Source organism: Panthera tigris, chromosome A1, assembly GCF_018350195.1.
Source record: "Panthera tigris isolate Pti1 chromosome A1, P.tigris_Pti1_mat1.1, whole genome shotgun sequence".
Lineage (NCBI taxonomy): Eukaryota > Metazoa > Chordata > Mammalia > Carnivora > Felidae > Panthera > Panthera tigris.
Window position 1 is genome coordinate 36493419 of NC_056660.1, and position 18242 is coordinate 36511660.

Sequence of the window (18242 nt, forward strand, 5' to 3'; positions counted from 1 at the left end):
TTTTGGTTTCTCTATTTAAAATGGTCTAAATTTGTATTAACAACTCTTAAATAATTGAAAATAAAGCATGTGGACAGAGACATAAGAAAAAAGGAAGAGAAAGGAAAGAAAAGAATATTTCCTTTTTAAATATGTTTTGGAACTTTTTTGATGTGTAGTGAAAATAATAGGAAACATCTATTGAATGCTCACTGTATCACCGTCATTATGCTGTGCTTTAAAAATACATTTTCATTTAATCCCTACAGCACCTCAATGAAATAGGTATTTTTATTTTTCCCATTTGTATATGAAGACAAAATAATTTTTAATTACAGAAGATAAGCCTTTAAAAAAAAACTAGTAGAGTTTATAAATAAAGTATGTATTTTCTTCAAAGTTGTTACTTTGGAAGTAGGTATTGAACTTTTTATTTATTTCAATAATTTGTTGGTCCTGTTAATAATTTTGGAAATGTATTGGGTGTCGTTTTTTCAGAGTTAAATGTTCACTATCTGTATCTGAATACACAAACTGTAATGCACATGATTCATCCCTGAAAAGCGTCATTCTTCAGTTATAATACAGTTCATAAAACCACAGTCCCTTACCTCATTTATCTGACAATTTTCGTTTTCTGGTCAGTATGAGAACAAATACCAAACACTTTCAGTTTCCCAAAACCTATTCAAAAATAGCATAGGAACTCAGATTATAAGATTATTCTCAAATTATGTTTAATACTGACTTTAGGTCTTCCTTAGTAATTTACCTGCGGTTAGATCTCAAAAATAAAGAATCTTGGTATGTAGGGAAGGGGCTTTTTTGTTTGTTTTTTGAGTACAGTTGACACACAATGTTACATTAGTCTCGGGTGTATAAAATAATGGTTCAGTTTCACTATATGTTATGCTGTGCTCACACAAATGTAGCTACCATTACCAGACAACACTATTATGACATCATCGACTATATTCCCTATTCTGTCAGCACAGAGCCTGATGTGGGGCTCAAACCCACGAACTGTGAAATCATGACCTGAGCCGAAGTCGGATGCTTAACTGACTGAGCCACCCGGACGCCCCCTTTATTTCCATTTTTAAACAGAGTTGCCAGACTTAGTAAACAAAAATAGAGGCTATCTAGTTAAAATTGGAATTTCATATAAACAATAAATTATTGTTTTAGTATAAATATGTCTCAAAGACTGTACATACATAATAAAAATTTTATGTTGTTTAAATTCAAAGTTAAATTCAAACTTAACTGAGTATCATGTATTTTATCTGGAAATCCTGCATAAGAGAAACATAGGTGGATTAATCCTAAAGCTAATGAAGCTTAAGTTTTTAGGGTCCCTTACTTACAAGAACATTTTAATCTAATGTTGTAATTGTATAGTTTTTTTCTTTAAAGGGCTTTCTCCCCAATTATGTACATCTTAAGCTCCACAAAGCCTGAATCCGCCCCTGCAGGGGAGTAATACGAGGAGACAGTAGACAAGGTGAAGGATGAAGTAAATGCAGCCGACTCACGAGGATTGTTGATGCCCTTGTCACGTACGGAAATTATTTTCCAGGAGCTGATTAAATAATCAGTGGGCCTTGAGGCACCTTTGTAGTTGAAACTTCACTGTCATTATATAGGCAAGAGACAGAGGAATAAGTTTTGCACTGTTGATATAGCCTCAGAGTGAGTAATCTAAATGCTCTGAGAAATTGAGTAAAACTTCTTTTTCCATGGATACAGTCAGCAGGTGAAGAGTCAACAGTTTCTTTTCCACTCATCAAAATAAGTCAGCTTTTCAGATATTGTAGACTTTACTCCCTAAAGGAAATTTTAAAATAAAAATGAGAAAAGCAAAATAGAATGGTCTCTAGAGGAGCAGATCTGACTTGGTGCTAAGGTCCATTTATAGGAAAGGTAAAAAGTAAATATGGTCTCTCTTCTTTATGTAGTGTGCTGCTTTGTCTAATCACAGAATTAACGACTGAACTAACTCTAGTGCATTTAATAGAGATGCTTGTCTTTTTTAAATCACTCCAGATACCACCTGGTTTTCAGAGTCCACAGTTTTGGGATGTTGAAATGGTGTTGACTGAGTTTTGGGGTCAGATATTTTGGCTTCAGGAAGGACACAAACTGTAGAGAAGTTCCCATTCAGTGGCTGATGTGCATTAAAGGATTATGCAAAAATTACATATAAGTCATGGACTCTTTTTCATTGAGAAATGAATTCAGCAAATACTGGTTGTGTGTCTCTTGAATGCCAAGCACTGTGTTAAGAACGGGGTTGCTTTGAGTTTTCAGTATTTAACTGTGAACTGAGTACTTAATTAGGCTTTTAGACTATAGAAGTGAACACCATATATTTGGCAAGATAGAGCTGGTCCTACACTATGCATAATATGGCACTGGATAATTGTTCCCAATGTTTTACTCCTTTGTCTTCGTGCCTAGTGCTCACTAGTATATGTGTAATATATACCATGACCCCATTGAATGGGCTTGACTATTTTAACCACTGGAACGTCAGTGGGCATGATGCAACAGAGGTTTCAAATGTGTTTGTGTAGTTTGGCTTGCCTTCTTGTACTATTGTGACCCACCATGAGAGGGATGTGCACCTGGAAGCCGCTGGTCATAGGAGAATGGTAAAAAAACAACAACAACAACAAAAAAACCCCAAAAAACCATAAAGGAGATAAATCAGTGGTTATGGTTATAAGTCACTGAGATTTAAGGTTGTTTTTATCCAGCATTATGATGGCAATAGCTGATTAATACGAGCAGTATCACAAATATACAAATAAATATACCATAAGGTAGATTGAGATGTGTTTAGAAAGAGATGCAGAATACATTATGATTTTTGGTGGTAGGTAGGCGTACCTTTGTCTGTGGTATCATCAGATGTTTGACAGAAACCATCTTCAAGCTAGGCCTTGACAATTTCTACTGGCAAAAAATGTCCTCAGGGTTAAAAAATAGTTGAGGTCATCTAAATCTTTGTGGATGGGGCAGAATTGCCTCATCTATCAAAGACCTTTCTTTGGATCATTTCTTTGATTATTCAGGATCAAAGTCCTGAATGTGGTGTTGACTTCCTTAGGAAGCTGTAAAGCATATCTGAGTATGAGTCTTATGAATGAGTGCTCTGCATAACAGAAGCTTCTGAAGCCATCCCAGAGTCCCTCCAAAATCTTACTTTTGTTTATGATGGGAACTGGAGGAGGAATCCAGTAGCCCAGCACTATTTAGAACTCATACACTCCAGCATTCTGCAGCTGGCCAACAGAGCAGCCAAGGCTTCTAGGGCCTGTTTTGTTCTATCTGGAGAACCATATGGGGTTCTTTTAGATTTAATTTCTTTATTCTATGCCTCTGCCATATAGGTTCCTCATTTACTTTCTCTCTTAATCTGCACATGAACCTTTTGACATCAGTGTTATCATTCCCATTTTATTGGTGAGGGAATTGAGGACCAGAGAATTTAAATGACATGGTCAAGTTACTTATCAACTAAATGACATTGTTTCTTTACATCAGATCATTAAGTACCTGTTCTTTAATAGGAAACTGGTCTTATTTAAGGTCCTTATGGAACTTGCCTAGAAGCAACTTGAAAGTATGCAAGATGTTCTTGAGCAATTTTATACATAAAAATGCTAATTATAAAAGCTAGGTTTATTAGGTAAACCTGTTTTTTTCATGGAAAACTCCAGAAGGGTGTGGAGAAAGATTGTCCTGAGCTAATCTGTGCTCACTGGTTTGGCTTCTAGAAATTCTAGCCCACATGAGCCTAAATTCACCTCTTAAATTTTTGGAACTTGGCTTAATATTTGATTAGTTTTCAAATTATTTTTACAATTTGGGAGTAAAGAAAATTATTTAGCAATTGATGTGATGAGTTGTTTCATTCCTGGGGTCTTTAATCTGCTTCATTTATTTGCTACCTGGTACGGTGCAAGATTTTCATTCATTATATTCTGTAAGGTTTTATGCTTCTTTACCTCACAAATAATATCTCTCCCTATGCAGGCTGCTGTAAGCATTATCTGTTAAAGCATACCTGCTAGAGACCTTAAAATTGGAATTCAGAGCCTGGAAGTAGGGGGTCCTTTATAGATAGCCTAGGACTTTGAAATTAGTTTTTCCTTATGATTCAATAAGCCTTGAATCTTGTGACCCTGATTTAATATTTATTGAGTTCCCACAAAGTGCTAAACCTTCAGGATGCAGGACAAATTCCATTTTTTTTTGGATTAAATTTTTACTTGATTTAATTTGTCTTATTTATATTTATTGAAGTACCAGCAATATTGTTACAGATGTACTCACAGATCCATTTCACATGGATCACGGTCAAGTAATGAAGAAAAAGAAAAACTCACACACCCTCATGCACACAAACTATGAATGTTCTATAGGAACATTAATTTGCCCATTGATTCCATATAACTGGTGGCTCACCTTTTTCCTTGCAAAGTATAGAGACTGATAATGCTTTGATTTCTGGTTTTATTGTAGAAGTTTAATATGATCTTTGAGACTTCACGGCCTTCCTATTATTATGCTAATCAACAAGACTGCTTCAGGTCCATTTTGAAAATGAATCCTCTTCTCCATTACAAAAAAAAAAAAAAATAACCTCAATTTTCCCACTCAAATGTGTCATCTTAATGTGAAACATAACAACTTCTAATTTGAAGACAAATTATGAAGGGATTAATCAATAGCAATTGTTGCCTTCTTAAAGTTCTTTCTCTTTATAGATAAATTATAGACGTTTACCATTGGCAGCTCTTCTGTAAAATTGTGTTGGGGGTCCCAGGTCTGCATTTAATGTCAGAGAAACAACAGGCAGTATTCAAAGTCAATAGAACTGAATGTCTCCAGTTCAGCAATGTGGAACTGAAGATCATTAACGGATTGAAAAGTTACAAAATAAAGTTTCTAAAGATATTTGGAACACTGAGCATTCTGCATAAAATCCATAATAGGACTAGTGGTCAGTGTTCCATAAAATGCCTGCGTTAAAATTAACTGTTGGTACTTTATTTTTAGAACTTGATTCTTTGTTCATTGTGGTTTGGGACAGGCCAGATGTTAGTCCAATTTCTAGTTCTTTATCATTAAAGCTGTAGATGTAATAAAAAGAGAACTCCTTAACCTGAAAAACAAAATGAACTCGTTAAAACGGTCCTATGTACATTATGTGACATAAAAAACATAGAAGTATTAATAGGATAAAAATAAAAGTTATAGTTTCAATATTTTTCTCCAACATTTCAGTTCATCATCTTGAAAATCCCTGAAGTAAGTGAACCCGATTTAGAAGCCACTGCTTCTGAGCCCCTAACTCAACTTTGTGGTATTTTAGATAATCTGGAGGGATCCCAGTACTTGTGTTTGCTATTATTATATAGCTGAGCTCAGGTTTATAATTATTCTTCTTTTGTTTGTTTGTTTGTTTCTAGAAGATAGCTCTTATAAAAACTTAAATATAAACACCTAATTGTAGAAGAAACTTCAGTATAAGCCTCTGTGTCCATCCAGGTGACTGGAGAAGCAGAGGAAGTCAGTTTGCAGAAAGACAAAGAGTGGGAAGAACTCAGCAGACAGGAAAGTGGAACAGAGTGAAGAGACTGGGAGCCGGTCTAAGTCCCTGGCTTTACTTGTCCTGAGGTCCTGTACCATAATAAGTAATAAAATTCTGTACCATTACATCGAATTTCCACTTTGGAATGTAAGCCAGTTTGAATGGGCTTCTAGTACGTCTTGCGCAAAGAGCATGAGGGAGGACACTGGGCAGCTTCCACAGCTTATGGCCCTTTGGAGATTGTAGCAGGTCAGTCACTCTGGACCTTGACCTTGTGAAAAGAGAAAATTTAACAAGGGCAGAAGTGACCTTGCTCTGGAAAGATCACAGTCGATAATTTTAGTTCTTCAGTTCTGTAAGTAAAAAAATGAAGAACTGGTGATACTCTCACATATTTAATTTCTGCTTCTAAAAGAGGAGATTCAGTTTAGTAAAAACAATTTTTGGAAGCATAATCATCTGAATGCAATTTTAATTGGCATAAAGGTTCTATCTATTGAAACACTTTAAGAGGTTCTTGCTTACCATGAAAGCACCGATGGCATTGGCAGTGGCCTTCTTTAATAAAATACCCAGCTGACTTGCATTGCCATCTGGCCATGGCTGTTTGGGAGACAGGACTCAATAGGCCTAGTAAAAAGTCTCAGGCAGCTTTTTCTTAGTCCTAATTCATTTGAATTGGTCCAGAGGAAGAATAAAAATTTCATATAATCAGTCTCTTAAGTTGATTCTTGATCATTATTCATTTCCAGCCAAAGGGTTTTCTTAAAGCTTCCCTTTCAAGGGAAGGGACAAATAGAAATAGCAGTGGTCACAGTGGTCAGGCTTCTCCTGTTCCCACTCTGCCCTGCACTGTGTAGGTGGCCAGTCCATGCTGGGCATTCTGGCCAAAGGCAGCTTCCGGAACTTTTCTGTGCCCCACCTGCTGTTCTCTGCACTGAGATCAAATGAAGTGTGATGACACCTTCACACCCTAGCAGATTCAGGGCAGAAGTCACCTGACCTCTTGTCTAGATGCCCCTGTCCCAGGCTAATTTTCCCCAGCCCAGCAGAGAAACTTTAACCTTTCAGAGGAATGAGATCAGCCACTGAAAAGTATTATTATAGAATGAGAGAAGAAACAAAACCAGAGCATACACAAAAAGTTTTAAAAGAGAAAGAAAAAATAAATTTCCTAATTAAGTCATTTTTAACAGTTTCCCAAAAGAGAGCTTAAGTGTTCTTGTTTGCATGTTTTATAAGAATTAAAGGAGGAGCTGAAGGGCATTTATGGATATTTCATGATGGAAACTGAGGTTGATTCAGGGTCTTCTTTTAAATTGCCTTTGGCAGTGCTCCCAAACAGCAGTCACTAAAGGTGATTTTGTGTCAGGGGCCACAAGTTTCAGCTTTCTGGTTTACTCTGAGTCTTCAAATCACTCTGGAATTAAAATAACTATATTAATCCAGTGGTTCCTCTGAGCTACTTTAGGAACTAATCTTAATTTTGTTTGTTTGTTTGTTTTTGTCTCAAGGATTCAGGTTTTTTTTCATTAATTTATTAAGTTCTCATTATGTAACAGGCACTTTTCTAGATGTTGGGGAAAAAGCAGGAAACAAAGATAGACAATATCTTTGTTTGCAGAATGGTTAAATTCGGGAAAAGACAGGCAAACAGGTATATAATAAGATAGATATGAAGTGTTTTTCACAAAATTATAATTGACTAATATGATCAAGTGACTCTGGGGTTAAATTAGGTTGGCCTCCTGCTCTGAAAGAGTAGCATAAATGAAGAGCTAAAAGAAGAGAAGGAACTAGCCCCACAAAGTCTTTGGGTAAGAGCATTCAGGCAGAGGAAGCAGCTAGTGAAGGTACTAGAGTGTTCAGGGAACAGTAGAAGGCTAGAACACACTGGGTGAGAATGAAGTGTGAGGCTGGATAGGTCAGACAGGTAGGCATGGCCCAAGTTGTATGGGGCCTGCCAATCCAGGTGAAGAAATTTAGATTTTATTCTGGTGCAGTGGGTGTTCCCTGAAAGGTTTTAAACAGAACGATAATATAATTTGACTTACGTCATTATATTATAAAAATCACTCTGAGTTTTTGGTGGGTGGATTATAGAGAAACAAGCAAGGGAACATAGAAACCAGTTAGGAGGCTCTTTGATATTTTACTCAATAGGTAATGATGGCTTGAGCTATGATACTTGTGGGAACCATGGAATATACATATGAGCCTTGGAAGTTGAATTGATAGGATTTGTCAATGCATTACAAGGTTTGTGTTTGTGTGCATGTGTATATGTATACATATGTGAGAGCATGTATACTTTGGAGTGAATGCTGTTAAGAGATGAGTAAAGATAATTCATGGGCTTTTGGCCTGAAGAATTGGGAGACTGGTGGTACCACTTACCAGTATGGGGGAGAAACAGGCTTAGTGGAGGTAGGTGGAAAGACATCAAGATTTTTCTTTAGGATATGTCTGTTATATATCCAATTTTTTTTTCTGGAAAAAAAATACAGGCATGGGATTATAGGAGAGAAAAGTGTGGGACTCATCAGGATAGAGATGATATTCCAAATCATGAGACTAGAGAAAGTAACCTAGGGACAAAATATTTTTTAAAAATAAAGAGTCTAAGAATGAGCACTGGGCTCTCTGACATTTAGAAGTCAAGCAGAGGTGACTTGAGAATTCCCAAAGGAGGCAGAGAAGTGAGTCAGAAGACCAGGAGACACCAGCATCACCACATTTAAAAAAAGGAACTGTATCAAAAAAATATGTCCCAAACTGCAGGGTCAAGAAAATATAAAGAGAAGTTAGTACTGCATGGAGTCAAGGTCATTGCAGACTTTGACATCAAAAAGAAAAACAAAACAAAGACAAATCCTCAAGGAATGTTGGAGTCAAAAGCCCTCCTTCTCTGCATTTGTATTTGTCTTGTAGGGTATAGTTCTAGCTGAGTTTAGAGGCAGCTTATGGACTTAAAAGCACATTGTTAGAAAAAGAAAACAAGCTGAAAGTAATTAGCTGAGCATCCATTTAAAGAATTCAGAGAAAAGAACAAGAAAAAAAATCTGAAGAAAGCAGAAGGAAATGATAAAAGAGCAGAAATTAAAGAAATTGAATGGCAACCTGTACCAGAAACAATAAACGAGGCTAAAAAGTTGTTCTTTAAAAAGGCTAAAGGAGTTGACAAATGTCTACTGAGACCAAAGAAGGAAAAAAAAAAAAAGGAACATATTATCAGTATTAGAAATGAACAGAGTAATGTTGCTATAGATGCTGAAACATTAGGAAGATATTTGAACACATTTATTAAATAAATAAATAAATAAATAAATAAATTTATAGGCAGTAAAAATAGAAAAGAATTTTCTTATAATTGAAGAAATCAAATAATTGAAACTAATGCAAAAATAAAACTTTATACATGGTGAAATAATGAAAACTGTCTCACTGAGTTTAGGAACAAGGCAAAATTACACTTTTACAGCTTTTAATTATAGTTATGCTTAGTTTTATTTAGTATAGTAATGAAAAAACAACTATTATAAGGGTTGGGATTGAAGAGATAAAACTTTAATCATTGCAGATTAAGTGATTGTTTATATAGAAATTCCAAAATGATGCACAAATGAATTATGAACAAAGAATAAGGGAATTTAGTAGGGTTGCAGGTTCAAGGTCAGTAGTCACAAATCAAGTGTATTCCTGAAAACCAGAAGTGAACAGAAGCTACCATAGGGAATATTAAAAATTTACAAAAACAGCAGAGAAAAGATACTGGCAACACTCCAGCCAGGCCAAAAGTAGCAGGTGCAGGGTAAAGCAAATGGAAGGGACGCTTTGAGCTAGTGTGGCTGCTGTTGGCAAAACTACGGAAGGTAGCACAGCCTCCTTTGGGACTAGAGTCATTCAAGCCTTGGTTGAATGCCCCTGGAGAGGGGCTACCTCATGTGGAGCTCATTTTTAATTTTCTTAAAATTATGAAGGAAGGTTCCTGATTCCAGTACAGTTGCCAACCTGAAGGTTTTCTCCCCACTTTCCTGCTGATTATTTCAAATTCATTAAGATGCTTTTACTGTAAGAGAAGGTACTCCATTATTTTATGTACTAATAAGAGTGATACATGCTATTTAAGCAATGAAGCAATGGTTTATTTTCAAATTAGAATGATGTTTACTCTTTGAAAGAATTCTTTTAGACTTATTTGGTCAAAGACTGTAAAAATAATCACTCTTGTACATACCTAAAACTAAAAATTATAATTAAAGAAAACTGGTAAAAATTGCTAAAACTTTTTCATATTTGGAGGTCAACTCTTTTGTATCACTTTCAACTTAGCAAAATCCTCCATATTTTTGCACATACAGTAGCTTATGCCATTAAGAGCATTGTAGCATTTCTTAAAAACTTAAAAACTTGGAGGTTTTCTTCCAAGTAACTAACTTACAAGTTTTGAGGCTCATATTTTTCTCTTTGACTAATTTATAGTTTTTACTTTATCTTCACTGAATCATGTGTTACTAGATAGATGTTAAACAGCCTCTGTTCAAAATCAGTATTAAATTTCTGACAAAGTGGTGGTTTCTATCTTAATGATAGTTTTACATGATTAATAGATATATCAGTCATACCAGTCCCTGATTGTTTTGAAATGTCTTCCATTGATTTTGAGGAGTTTTGCACTTTGTCATGCCTTTAGTTATATTGCTTGGCATGTAGTAGCAACAATATAGTATTCTTTTGAATATATGATAATATATGTTATTATGACCAAGCTTGCGTATGTATGCAAAAGCAATGGCAATTTGTGATGAGTTTACCTTATCTAAACAATGATAAACTTTGTTGGTTTCAGAAATGTTAAAATGTGAAAAACTGCATCGTTCAATTAATATAATATGTATTATTGCTGCTGGTCTGGCCTCCTTTTGCGTAAGAAAAGTTCTACATGAAACAATAGATATATATTCCTTTATAATGACATTATTGCATTATTTACCAAGCATGTATTGGCTAGTTTATGTTCAAGAAATACATAGCACAGCAGAACATGCTTTTTCCCCCTTCCCTTATACCTAAGGGAGTTGCCTCATGGTAGTTCTGTCCAATGAGATGTACATGGATTTATGCTAGGGTTTTCTGGGAAGGTTTTTGCAATCCAAAGTGATATATTAACCAAGTACAACACATAACCCACTTGTCTGGCTTTAAATGTGGACATGTTGTCTGGAGCTGCAATGGCATCTCACAGTCAACCACTGCGTAACACATGTATGAATGAGAGCCAATACAAGATGGCCCTTGTATTGTAATACAAGAGCAGAGCAATAAATAACACACTGGATTAAGGGTAGTTTTAGTGAATGGAGAAGGTAAACTCTTCATATCTTGACTTTTATGTGAGAAAAAGCAACTCATTTGTTTAAGCCTCTAATAATTGGAATTTTCTGTTACCTGCAGCTAAACATTTTGCTAATACAACTTGTCATTTGACATGATCAAATGACTAGGTTTCTGCCTTGCTTTTCACTCTAAAATTTAACCCTGTGCTGTCTCTTATTCCTCCTTCTTATTAGAACCTGTACTTCCTGATATACTCTTATCAATTCTCTTTTTTTTTTTCGGTTTTCCCATACCAGCTTGCAATTCTCACATTCTCTAGGTCTTACCTGCCCCTCTTACCCAAATCCTAAATATTGACTTCCAGCTCAATTACTTGTCACACTGATCTGTTCATCTGATTAGAGGCATTGGGCTTAACCATTTCCAGAGTTGTTCTGTGTTTGTTAACCGAATTGCATATTGTTTACTTATTTTCAAAGAATAATCTCTCGTGAAATTTAATTCAAATGACCAGCACAACTATGTGCAGTCCTTTTTATCTTCTTTGAGATATTGAGTGACCAAAATGTACCCAAACAAGCTTTTAATGGAGAGTTGGAGATTCAGTATAGAAAAGAATTTTTTTTTTTTAGGTAGGGTTGAGATAAAAGTTTTTAAGGTAGAGCACTTGGGTGACTATTTCCAGAAAGACTATTTCCAGCACCAGAAAGCAGAGGAGAACAAGTTTCTGGTGTAGGCAAAATAAATTTCATTGCCTTCAGGTCTGAGCAGATCAATATTCATGGTAGCCTTTATTGTTGTTCTGTAATCTAGGGACCTTGGCATGTAACTCTTACAATCAAAGCCATCATGCAGTAGGTAAAGACACAGGGATAAGTGCTTACATTTGCTGACTAAAATTGAAATTTTGCAGGTTTAATTTCATAGAATTTATGTTGAACTATTTGTCCCAGTTTCCTGAGAAAATCAAAATTCCTTGCTTTTTTTTAAATCTTCTTCTCTTAGTGGAGAGAAAAAAATTGAGAAGATAATTTACTCCTGAGGATTATTTTGTTACTTACATTTATATCTGAATAGATCTAGATCATAAAGGAATAATAATAAAAATATTTTTAAAACTTTAATTTCTCTACATACTTTTTTTAAAAAAATTAATGTTTATTCATTTTTGAGAGAGAGAGACAGAGCATGAGTTGGGGAGGGGCAGAGACAGAGAGGGAGACACAGAATCTGAAACAGGCTCCAGGCTCTGAGCTGTCACCACAGAGCCTGACGTGGGGCTTGAACTCAGGAATGGTGAGATCATGACCTGAGCTGAAGCCAGATGCTCAACCACCTGAACCACCCAGGCACCCTTCTCTACAAACTTCTAAAGATCAGAAGTAAACTGGAAAAATAATACTAAGTTTGCGACACTAGCTGAACTGGCCAATGTGAAAAAACTCTGCATTGCTAGAATATCTGAAAAATGTGTATGTATTTAAGGTATTAAGAGTCCTGGGGTTTCGTCAGTTGCATGGCTGCTTGAGAAACTTTGGAATTCTGGAATGGCCAATGAAAACCCTATTTGATCAGAGACTTCTTGAAGGAGCCAATGAGGATCGTGGGATTTTTTTTTCCCTAGACTTTGGGACACAGGGATTAAAGTACTTGAATCATTGGGGCCCCTGGGTGGCTCAGTTGGTTAAGCGGCTGACTTTGGCCCAGGTCATGATCTCACAGTTTGTGAGTTCGAGCCCCATGTCGGGCTCTGTGCTGACGGCTCAGAACCTAGAGCCTGCCTCAGATTCTGTGTCTACCTCTCTCTCTGCTTCTCCCCTGCTTGCACTCTCTGTCTTTCAAAAATAAATAAACATTAAAAAAATTAAAATACTTGAATCACAAAGAGGAATGATGGCTCTCTGAGACTAAAGATGGGAAGGCCCCACTGGGCCTGTTCTGACTGAGGAGAGAGTCGAAATGTCTAGGCTCCATTCAGAGAACCAACTTTGTAATTAGCAGAGTAGGATGCTGAGAAGTACCAATCAACTCTAGTCTCACCCAACCAAGTCCAGGCAATCCCTGATCAATTATTGAACATAGTGGCCGTAAAACAACTGAATGTTTAAGACTGTCCTTTGGATCCCTAACTTTATGCGGGAATGAACTCTTCTTGATCTTAGTAGAAAGAAGTTAATGTTAACAATGATGGAAGAAGCAGGTGAAAAGTCACCAAGAACATAGTATAGTATATCAATAGGCTCCCTCCCAGAGAAGGGAAGGGCAGTTGTGAAGCTTGAAAAAATTCACTTTGATGGGAGCAAGAAATCAAACATTATTCAAATTAAGCACATTCTAGAATTTAGGGAATTGTAAACAATGTTTAACTCTTTGCTACAATGAAGTATATTTCTAGAAGATTGTTTATTTTTCTTTTAAAAAATTTCTGTTTCTTACCATAATGTTATATGTAATATATGTTTTATGTTATTTGAATATATTAGCATTTTAACGTTGGCCAATCATTTATGAACTTTTTCTTTTTAAAGAGAGAAAAAGAGGGGTGCCTGTGTGGCTCAGTCAGTTAAGCATCCGACTTCTATCATCGGGTCATGATGTCATGGTTCGTGAGTTCAAGCCCTATGTCAGGTGAGTTTGAGCCCTGCATCTCTCTGTCTCTGTCTCTCTGTCTGTCTGTCTCTGTCTCTCTCTCTGCCCCTTGTGGGATTCTGTCTCTCCTTCTGTCTCTTCCCCTTGCTCACTTGCATCCTCTCTCTCTTTCTCAAAAGGAAAAAGAGAGAGAGAGAGAGAGAGAGAGAGAGAGAGAAAGAGAGAGAGAAAGAAACTCCAGTTTAGGAGAGGCAGTCCAAGTAGAAGCCTGCCTTTCAAAGGCTATTTATTGCCCCTGATGAGATCCTTTTAGCTCCCGAAGCGTATAAACTGTGACAATATTGGCGTGCACCAAGAGAATAACCAAAGGGAGATTGTTTTGAGAAGTAAAAACAAAGATCCTCCCACCCAACTTTGCTTTCAGAATTTACTGACATTTGATTGAAAGAGTTGAATTTTAAGAAGTAAGTGCCCCCATTTTCTAGGGATCTACATTCTTTCCTTATTTAGTTTTCTAGCAAAGCAATTTTGCAAAGGCAAAGGTAGAATAACTTCATTAATATCTTAATATCAAAGGATCAACTTCTGATCTACCTTATATGCATAATGAAAATGTGTTTTTGTTAATACTCAGTCATTTCTTGACAACGTAAAAATGTATGTGTGTGATACATAAGTTAATTTTGGTCCTTCAGGCTGATGACACCAATTTGACAGCATTCAGCAGCTTTTGTTTTAGTATTTGACTTCATAATAGCTAACTTACTAATTTAGGGGCATTGAATATTCATGGCACAATTCTTATAAAGCTTATTCATAATATATGTGGGCTCAAGACATTCTTTCCATATGGATTATTTGTCATGAACATGTTTGAACCAAAAGAAAAAAAAGTCTACTTTTTAAATTTATCATCACAACATAATAGTGTTAAATAAAAAAGATATGAGTTAAGCCTAAGGAAATGATACTTATTCAAATAGCTAACTAGAAAATCATAAGGTAAATATTTTAGACTAGGTATAAGGAGCCCATTCCACTCTTCATTTTAATTCCCCCCTCAATATTAATTTGTCAGTGCTTGATTATATGTGTAATTGAAAAATGAAATTTTATTAATATGAATTGGAATAAGGATCTCTCCAATTCTGTAAATGACTTCACAATGTGTACATTTTATTGCTGTACCCAAATTATTACATTTTCTAGGATGTGTTCTAGTAGAACTTTAACAGATTGTAGTGTGTCTTTACCACTTCTCTACCTAAGGAAACTAGCAGGTGAGATATACTCTTATTTCTGTAAAGATGATCAGAAAAGTAAAGCAGTGTAAAATTATTTAAACACCTCCCTCTTTAAAAAAAACAACAGGAATTAAAAATTTTTTTAATGTTTATTTTTGAGAGAGAGAAGGAGACAGAGTGTGAGTGGGGGAGGAGTAGAGAGGGAGACAGAATCTGAAGCAGGCTCCAGTCTCGGGGCTGTCAGCACAGAGCCCGATGTGGGGCTCAAACTCACAGACCATGAGATCATTACCTGAGCTGAAGTCAGACACTCAACTGACTGAGCCACCCAGGTGCCCCCAAAGCAGGAATTTTAATGAATTCATTGAGAGGTTGTGAATCAGCGATCATAGTCAATGATGAATAGAGGTGTGGAGACAGTGTTCCTACTTGTTTTATGCTGTTTGTACAAAAGGTATCAAATTAATCTATGTTGATGACTGGAAAGTTGCTGACTCATCTTTGCAAATCTTTAAAATTTCCCCTATATTTGATGGATGTTGAAATTTTCTCTCCGTGGTTATTTAGTGCAATGCTCTCTATTGTTAAACACTTGAAAAATCACACCAGACTTAAAAAAAAATACTATAAGCTTCCCTTAATATTGATCTGATTATTGAGTACAAATACTTATAAATTCTCACAGTTAATTACTCAGAGTTTCTATAGATGAGCTCTAGATACAGATATTCCCATATTTAAAAAGGAAAATCTGTCTCTCCAAATTTTAGCCTGCTACTTTTTGGACTAATAATTCTCAAGATTTTTGTGTAGCCCTTATAAGAAATTTTGAAAAATCATATTTTCACACCTAAGTTGCCATTTAAGATGTAACTATCACTGGCCGAAGCAATTTACACATGTAATGAAATTCCTATCAAAATACCAACAGCATTTTTTTATAGAACTAGAACAAATAATCCTAGAGTTTGTATGAGCTGAGTACAAATACAACAAAAGACCCTGAACAGCTGCATCAGCCTTGAAAAAGAAAAGCAAAGCTGCAGCATCGCAACTCCAGACTTCAGGTTATATTACAAAGCTGTAGCAACCAAACAGTTTGGTATATGGTACAAAATAGACACATAGATTCATGAAACAGAATAGGAAATCCAGAAATAAACCCGTAATTATAAGGCCAATTAATCTTTGCGATTCAAAGTGGGAAATAATATCCAGTGGGAAAAAGTCTATTCATCAAATGGTGTTGGGAAAACTAGACAGCTACATGCAGAAGCACGAAACTGGACCACTTTCTTACACTGTACACAAACAGTCAAAATGGATTATAGACCTAAATGTGAGACCTGAACCAATAAAAATCCTAGAAGAGACAACAGGCAATAATCTCTCTGACATCAGCTGTAGCAACCTTTTTTCTAGATATGTCTCCTGAGACAAGGAGAATAAAAGCAAAAATAAACTATTGGGACTACATCAAAATAAAAAGCTTCTGCACAGTAAAGGAAACAATCAACAAACTAAAAGGTATCCTATAGAATGGGAGAAGATTCTTGCAAATGACATCCAATAAAGGGTTAGTATCCAAAATATATAAATAACTTATATAACTCAACATCCAAAAAACAAATGGTCTAATTAAAAATGGGCAGAAGAAATGAACAGACCCTTTTTTCCAAAAAAGACATCCAGGTGACCAATGGATATATGGAAAGATACTCATCATCACTCAAAATCAGGAAAATGTAAATCAAAACCACAACACAAACCTGTCAGAATGGCTAAAATCAACAACACAGGAAACAACAGGTGTTGGTGAGAATGTGGAGAAAGGGGAACCATCTGGCAACTGATGGGAATGCAAACTGGTATAGCCACTCTGTAAAACAGTGTGGAGGTTCCACAAAATGTTAAAAATAGACGTACCTTATGATCCAGCATCACATTACTAGGTATTTGCCTAAAGAATACAAAAACACTAATTCAAAGGGATACATGCATCCTTATGTCTATAGCAGCATAATTTACAATTGCCAAGATACAAAAGCAGCCCGTGTCCATTGATTGATGAATGGATAAAGAGGTGGTATATACAGATACAATGGAATATTATTCAGCCACAAAAAGAATGAAAACTTGCCATTTGCAATGACATGGATGTATCTGGAGAGTATAATATTAAGTGAAATAAGTCAGAAAAAGACAAATACCATTTGATTTCATTCATATGTGGAATTTCAGAAACAAAACAAATGATCTAAGGAAAAAAAAAAGAGAGAGACAAACCAAGAAACAGACTTCTAACTGTAGAGAACAAACTGATGGTTACCAGAAGGAATGTGGGTGGTGGGATTGGTAAAATAGGTGATGAGGATTAATATGTTTGGTTTGTTAAAAAAAAATAATAAAGATGCAGCTTTCAGCATGTTGCAAATGTTGGCATTTAAAAAGAAAACTATCGTATTATCCTTTTAAAAATGTCCAATGAAAAATAAATGCAATAGCAATTTAATACTTATATTGTTCCCCAATGTTTATAGCAGCACTCTCAACAATAGCCAAATTATGGAAAGAGCCTAAATGTCCATCAACTGATGAATGGATAAAGAAATTGTGGTTTATATACACAATGGAATACTACGTGGCAATGAGAAAAAATGAAATATGGCCTTTTGTAGCAACGTGGATGGAACTGGAGAGTGTGATGCTAAGTGAAATAAGCCATACAGAGAAAGACAGATACCATATGGTTTCACTCTTATGTGGATCCTGAGAAACGTAACAGAAACCCATGGGGGAGGGGAAGGAAAAAAAAAAAAAAAAGAGGTTAGAGTGGGAGAGAGCCAAAGCATAAGAGACTGTTAAAAACTGAGAACAAACTGAGGGTTGATGGGGGGTGGGAGGGAGGGTAGGGTGGGTGATGGGTATTGAGGAGGGCACCTTTTGGGATGAGCACTGGGTGTTGTATGGAAACCAATTTGACGGTAAATTTCATATATTAAAAAATAAATTAAAAAAAATAAAAAAATAAAATTGAAATTCACAATATAAAAAAAAATACTTATATTGTTTAAAAAATAAACATGAGTATTCTTTAACAGAAATTTTACTTATTTTTCCCTGTGATGTTATTTTTATTCCTCTTACATAATTTTACCTTAATGTTAAACGTATTTATGCTTGATTGATTGCACTAATATATTTTACACATTAAAACTATGTATATAAATTAAATTTGTCTTTCTTATGATTAGTAAGTGTTTAAGTGGTCAAAATCTTGAATTATCATTGCACTGATTACAAGTTCAAAATAATCAAAAGAACATAAACTTAAATTTTTTTTTAAATAAAAATCCATTTAAATGATATGTTGGACTTTTTTCAGTTAATTTATGTATCCCTAGCTGAATAATAATATATTATTAGAATGAGATAGTTCAGTATCACTTCTATCCTATTTTTCTTTTTTATTAATATAAATATTGAAAGCA